Raw genomic sequence first — 7,457 nt, 5'->3', positions numbered from 1 at the left:
AATTATATAATATAGTTCCTATATTCTTTGAGTAGGTCGTTTTGGACTGGTTATCATTCCCAACAAATAATAAATTGCATCCTACTAGTTAACTAATTGTTTAAGTACTGTACATAAGCCTTTGGATCAGTGAAGATTGTTCATGGGTTGTAATCCTGACATATAAAACAAAAAAATAAAGCTATACTTTCAGCATTTCCACTGATCCATAACAAATTGTGAAACAAACTTGGTCAACTGAAAATTAACTATATAATGAAATATCTACTGCTAACGTAGTTCCCTTGTTTTGTTGTAATTATTGTTTTCCGTTCGTGACAAATCTTTATAGTTGATTTCATATCTGAATTTCTAATAATATCCTTTGTTGGGCCACAACATAAAGTACTGTGTAAACATATTCTTCATAATTTTTGAGGAGGAAATTAAAAAGCTTTTCATTTCTTGAAATTTTTTCCACCCTATTATTTCCATTCAATTTTCATTAGCTTTGCTCTAAAGCTCAGGTGATATTTCTTGCCTCTGATTGGCTGCTTTCCTCTAGTACTAGTAAACTTTAATGAGATGCTGTTGCTAGGATGTAAGCAGCAGTGCTGATCAGTAATTGGCTGCCTGGAAAATGAAATTCTGTGATTTGATTGGTTACAAAGGAGGTGTGTACTGGAGCATTGTAGAATTATTGTTAAAGCTGCTAGATTACCTACTGGATAAGCAATTTAAACTAAAAAACATGTAAATTTTGGTCACGAATTAAATAAACCAAACAAGTTTTTCCCATTAAAATTAAGGATTTCATGAACTCTGTTGAATTGCATAACTTCAGCATCATTCTGTGCATTTCTTTTGGATGGTAAACATGGCTTTAATCATGTTGCCAAAAATTTCATAAATTATTTATTAAATTGGTTAATTGATAATTAATTTAATAAATCAAATAAATTTCAGGGCATTATTAAAAATGTCTCATTGATTGTTATCACTCATTGGACAATATTGAAAACCCTGGAAGAATTGAGCTCCAGGATTGGATGCTGCATCCCATTGTCTGTTAATGAATATGGTATTTTTAGAATATGCTGCAGGAGTAAATTGGTTATTCAATATCAATGCTGAACTTTCCCAGGTCAGCTTTTATTAACCTCTTTAAAAACAGCTGATCTGAATGTAGGTCTTGGCCAAACATCTTAAATTTTATGTTCAAAATTCAAAAACAAATGATGTGAATATATCCAGAGGCAGCTATAAGTGTCATAAAAAAGAACCATAGTTTGCTTACATTTTAATAGCATTGAGGTGAGAGTAAATTTGTAGAGTATATCTTGAAAACTATACTTAGGAAGGAAAAAAAACACCACAATTTTCTACTCATCAGAGCCCACCATAACAACCAATCAAATATTAGGAAAAAGATGTTAATATTTTCAACATGGATTATTATTGACACCAAATTAATTATGGCATCATCTATGCACTCATTTAACATTGTGTTTCCTGGTAAGGTCTAGGCCATAGGCACAAGATTTATTATTAACAGAAACAGTTGTAGAAGTTGGGCCACTTTCAGCCTAGCCTCGTTTTCTAAATTACAACCTGTTTGTCAGCACAAGAAGGAAAGGACCTAATAGAATTACACACCTGACGCAAGTGTTGCACATTCCTTATAATGATTTCCATATCGAACATTGTTTGCAAACATTCATTTTGTAAACATTATTTGGCACTCTTCAACTTTTTATTGTCACTGACATCACAATGATATTGTTGCCAATAATAAGTAGTGGAGACAATATCAAAATTCTTTGTTCAATATTAATTTATTTTGTCACTGTACATAAATTATGCAAATACATTAAATCACAATTAACCGTGAATTTCTTATTGTGTCTTTATGCCAGCTAATGCAGACCTGGGAAAATTGATTGAAACATTGCCAATCAGCTGATTTGTTTAATTGTCTTTGTTATACAGGTATTTTTTTAATTAAAATTGTTTCGATGACCAGTTTCGATTATGTTTATTGCCTTGCTGAATACAAAAAAAAATGAAATTGTGGCATTATTTCAAATTTGTGATACAGGCCTCATGTCCTTTGTTGTCAGGTTGTTCAGTCAGCAACATTAGGAGATGTTTTAAACGGTTTAAGCAGACATATTTTCTCGGCTTTTTTCCTCCAAACATTCAGCATTTTTAGTTTTTTAATGCCATCAACCAGATTGATTTGTGTAATTTCATTTTCTCTGTATATTTACTTTATCATCTGGACATATATATTAATTGGACTGAATTGATGATCTAACAAGTATTAGGCCAAGCAGCAAAATATGATATATTCTTCAGATGTTGTAATGCAGAAAAATTGTGTATCATAAAATTTATACTTTGGTTATTTTATCAGTTTAATATTCTGGTATGTCATATAATATTGACAATTTATTTTTTGGTTTGTTATTCAATTCAAAATAATATTTAATACAAAATTCAAAATTCACACCCACTCACAAATAATTTTTAAGTAATTTTTAGGTGATTTAGTTCTAGCAGATATTTAATCCTTTGCACAAAGCTAGCAATAACCTTGAAAGTATATTATAAAACTAAATATATTATAAGACTAAATCGTTTGTTGAACTTGTTACATGGATTTGTCTTACATCAAAATTTGTTGTTAAATATTGTTATATAGTGGAATTTACCATTGGTTACATAGCCTAAATTTAGTGTATACTGATTGATGTCCTTTTGAAAGTGTAATCTACCGTATAGAATATTTCAAGATAACTTTTATCACCCTAGTTATACTGTCAAGGAAACAATTTGAATAGATAACCCTTTCATTAATAGTTCAGACTTTGGTTTTTACAATCCAGTTATCAATATTTACTTCTCTCATTTGTTAAGATACAGTTTTAAAATGAGGCCTACTAGGGTGTTGAGTATTTATGTCAGAAATTTATTTTCTAAAGCCAGAAACTAAACAGAGAAACAACATGTACTTTTTAATTGATAAATTATTGACAATTTTGATAAGTTATTAAAATAAATAAATCTCTGAAAGCATATTATTATTATTTGTAGACTATCAAATATTGATTGGCCTTAGAAATTTGATAACCTTTCAGGGTTAAATGTCTTGAATTTTGTCCTACTTTTTTTCTTTTTCCCTTCTCTGCTATCAGATTCATACTTGACCTGACATCTAGTAATCCCAGATCAAACATGCATTATCTGTGATTATTTTAGATTGTTTTGTGTAAGTGAATATTGGTATCATACCTTTTGTTACCAAGTTGATTAATGATTACCGTAAATCCATGTTAATTAAATATGAATGGTTTCAGTGGCGGATTCAAGGGGGTCCCAGCTGGCCTGGGCCCCCCTAAACTTTTCAAAATAAAAAAAATTTAAAAATTAGAAAAAAAGAAAATTTTACTCAACTTTTGAGTCTAAGAGTGGCATTTCCAGAGAGGTGCCATAATCATAAATTTTCACTACCTCAGCCCAACGGTTGGACTGAGGTAGTACAGAACCTTCAACTGTGAATGTCCCTCTCTGTGCCCCCCACCCATTTCAAATTCCTGGATCTGTCACTGGGCTTTTAGATAACAAGCCTTTGAATGCCAATGTAGCAATAAAGAATAATATTGAATTGTACTAAATTATAATTCATTGTTTTATCTTTTATGATTTATTGTTGTTTAAGGGACTATCTGTATAGGGACAAGCATCGCACTACAAATTAAAAAAAATTCAAATAATTATGTACAGTACAAGTATAAAATAATAATGATGTAAGTAAATATAGAAGGGAAAGAATACAGATGATATAAAGTGATATTATGTTTTTGTGTTTATGTTTATGTTTTCAAGAATAATTTTCTGAGAGAGCAATAACCTCGATCTTATTACTGATAATAAAATAATAATAAAATTTCAAACTATATTAATGCTGGTTGTGGGAGATACATATTTCTTTGTCTATGCTGTTTTTAAGTACTGTTTTTGCCCTTGTGTTTTTAAATGCATCTCTGATAAATAATTATTGTTTCTCTATTTTCAAGAACTGCTTACTTGAAGCATTTTATTTTAATTTCAAAAGCAGAATATTTCTTAATAATAGACTTTAAACTTATTTAAAGATACTGAATGTGTGTTCTAATTATTAAAATTGTACCTAATATAAATAATTTAATATTGCCATACATTTGCCATAACTTTGGCATTGCAAGCAGGTACAGTATTCAAGGGAAAAGTGTCTCCCATTTGGACAAGCATTTATACACCCTGTATGCCATGTGAGGTTGTGGACCATGAAGGAATTAGTTTCCACCATGGTTGGACTAAAAACATTAATTTGCCAATCCAAATAAAGTTTTTTTGAGCGCAGTTTATATTATTCTTACCTTCAAAGCACAATTTTTATCATCCTAAGCCAAATCTCTACACTTCGCCCAGCGCCACCCCCTACCCCCTTCCACCTTGGGTTTTACAACAGGACCACAAACCTGAAGCTGGCATTTGGTTATACACCTGTCAGATTGGTTATACCCCTGTCATCAAACTTTTGGAGACGTCATTGGACTGCCCCCTTAACCTATCTGCTAGAAAAATGGCGACAATTTGGTTAATCATTGATCGTCAAGTGTTTTTACTAATGACGTCATTCACGTTCAACCAAAAAACAAGCCGGTGTTTGTGTCAATTTCCCAAATCAGCATATTACCACCTGATAATAAATTCACACCGTAAAGTGTTGAATATTTTTGCATCAACATCATAGGACCTAACAGATCAGTCATATGGAAAATACTGTGATATTCTATATCTCAGGAAAGTGCCAAATAGTGAATAAGTAGATATGCTGATGAATAATGTAAATATACAAAATTAATTGCTACGAAATTCAACAGAGTCACATCCCATCGTTCATTCTGCCGGTGGCAGAACTAAAGCTGGACGTAATATACAGGAGTACAGGAGTAACTACCATTTACAGAGTTATTCTTAAGTATGAAAGACTAATTACTAATGGTATGATGCCAAAGTGGCGAATCCCCTCCCCAGCAGCAGCAAAAATAATCTTCTAGCTACCAAGTGTGAAATCATTTGGATAAAAGATTAAAATGGCAAAAACTCATGAATTTCCAGGAACACAGTGCCATGGACCCCATAGGGAATACTCTTAAGTCATCCCCTCGAACCATAAGTTGCCACTCCTTCCCCCTTACCGGCAAAACAGGCCTGACTTTGCCATAGTATTCTATCAGAAAGAGAATATTTGCATGGTAACCAACTTTATTGATTGGGAGCAAGATGTCTGAAAGATGCATTTATCTTGTGCTACATTGACCATTTACCTTCAACCATTTCCCCCTTGACCATTGCCAAATTGATCATTGGCCCTTTGACCACCGTACCTTTGATTTTCACAACTTTGGCCATTGTTACATTGACCATTTCCCCTTTCACCAACCATTCCCCTTTGACATTGTCGTATTGACCACTTCCCCTTTGACTATTGCCACATTGACCATTACCCATTAGACCATTGCCACATTGACCATTGACCATTACCCATTAGACCATTGCCACATTGACCATTGCACCTTTAACCATCACCCCTTTGACCACTGCCCTTTTGACCGTTGTCCCATTGACCATTGCCACATTGACCATTGCCATATTGACCATTGCTGGGCCTTTTGACCATTGCTCCTTTGACCCAGTGGGGTATCTAGAATTATTAAAATAAGGGTGCTGATGCAGGGGCGCGAAAGTGGGGGGGCTCAATGATCAGTTAAGGGGCGTTAATTCGCAAAATAAGGTGATTTTTAACTACTTGACCATGATTTCTGAGGGACGCGAGTAATTTTTTGGGGGAATGAGCATCCCCGCGCACCCCTAGATACGCCACTGATTTGACCATTGCTCCTTTGACCACTGCCCCTTTGACCATTAACAGTGATAAAGCTACAGGATCTGATCATCAATAGACAAAATAAACAAAGTCTAATTTGGCCAAAACATCAGAACATAAAGAACTTCAACTCACCTGTTTCACAAAGGTAATAGTAAAATCTTTCCTGCTTTAGAACCATTAAAAGAGAACTCCATCCCAAAAGAACTGCCGAAAAAAATAAGTTCTCAAATACCATAGTAACTAACAGCCACATTCGCCTTCGTTGGGCCGTTTCCAGTGTGGGAGCCATTTTGTAAATCACTGCTTTTTATGTGCACTTGATACAAAAATATATAGCACCTGAAAAAAAAATAGGGGGAAACAGTTATAGTGAGGCTTTTGGTAAGAACTTTAAAATTAATATCTTCTGCTTAAAGAAAATGGAAAAGAAGAAAAAATATATAAATATTTATACAAAAATATGAAGAAAAAAAAATTAATGCACAAACTGATACTTTAACTTATAAGCATTTAAGTTGGCCCTATAAGCAATTTTCTTTTGAAGTGAATCACGTATAGACTTTCTTTCAGAGAACTACCTAATATTTTAATTCAAAATTAAAAGAATTGTCTAAAAAAAAACAATGCCTGACCACGCCTTGAAAGTGCTAGTCTTGTATGTATGTATTCCTAGTACTACTTGCTGGTTTTGTTGTACCGTAGTCTTTGGTTTGTTTTCCACTTTTGTTGTGAGCCGGTGATGGATGATGCAATACCATGAGTGAATCAATGTTCATTATTATGAGAGCAAGTTCAGACAATTTCAGACAAAAGTTCGTGTGAGCACGCAGTTGGATTTGAGCGATTGGATAGATTGGATTGAGTGTTCTAATCCCTGCTGAAACCTCAACTCAAGTAGGCCTACACACTTAAGTTACTATTTTAAGGATAGAAATATTCAGAATAACATCAAAAACGGAGATTATTCTCAGATTAAGACCAGACTTGTGGATACTATTGGCAAATGGTGTTAATATATATCTTAAAAGTTCGAAATAATTACGATATTTTGAATTTTCATTTTTAAAATATGGTACATTGTCACGCAATGACGTCATAAATTTGGCGCGTTTTGTATAGGTTAAAAGTTCAATGACACTTCTGGTCTCATTGTCGGGGAAAAAAAATCCAACCAAATCTAATTCATATGGTACGACATTAACGTCACATACGTATTTTGTTTTTCTAAGCGTTGAGATAATCATAGAAAGGGAAAATGACAAATCGTTCGTGTAAAAAAAAATTGGTGTGTGATTTATTTCAGCCGCTCATCGATAGTTGTATAATCAATACAGGGAATATCCAATAACAATTACGATTGATGACGCACACTTGATACATCAGATCGTATGATGTCCGGACAGGTTCCGCGAATCTGACGGTATATTGCGCAAATTGTCGCCCACACAATACAAAATGTCTATTAGACTGCAGTACGTAATATAATATATATATTTTAATTTGACTACAGTACTGAATGTAAATATATATATACTGAATG

At 33.2% G+C, this 7,457-nt stretch overlaps 1 protein-coding gene across 2 annotated transcripts in view; it reads right to left on the bottom strand.

The window, feature by feature from the left end:
* LOC117118765 (large neutral amino acids transporter small subunit 4-like) overlaps positions 1-6,155 on the bottom strand; it is an 18,773-nt gene extending 12,618 nt beyond the window's left edge. Inside the window, exon 1 of one of the 2 annotated variants that reach the window (XM_033263465.1) lies at positions 6,050-6,155. The gene's annotated coding sequence lies outside the window, so the exon portion shown is untranslated. The remainder of the gene's footprint in view (positions 1-6,049) is intronic. The other variant, XM_033263466.1, reaches the window with a different exon arrangement.
* Positions 6,156-7,457: the final 1,302 nt, after the last annotated feature.

This window comes from Anneissia japonica, unplaced genomic scaffold (genome assembly GCF_011630105.1).
Source record: "Anneissia japonica isolate Jap-2015-1 unplaced genomic scaffold, ASM1163010v1 scaffold2069_len581484_cov189, whole genome shotgun sequence".
In the NCBI taxonomy this organism is placed as follows: Eukaryota; Metazoa; Echinodermata; class Crinoidea; order Comatulida; family Comatulidae; genus Anneissia; species Anneissia japonica.
Note: the sequence above shows the minus strand (reverse complement) of the source record. Positions and strands in the feature narration are given on the sequence as shown.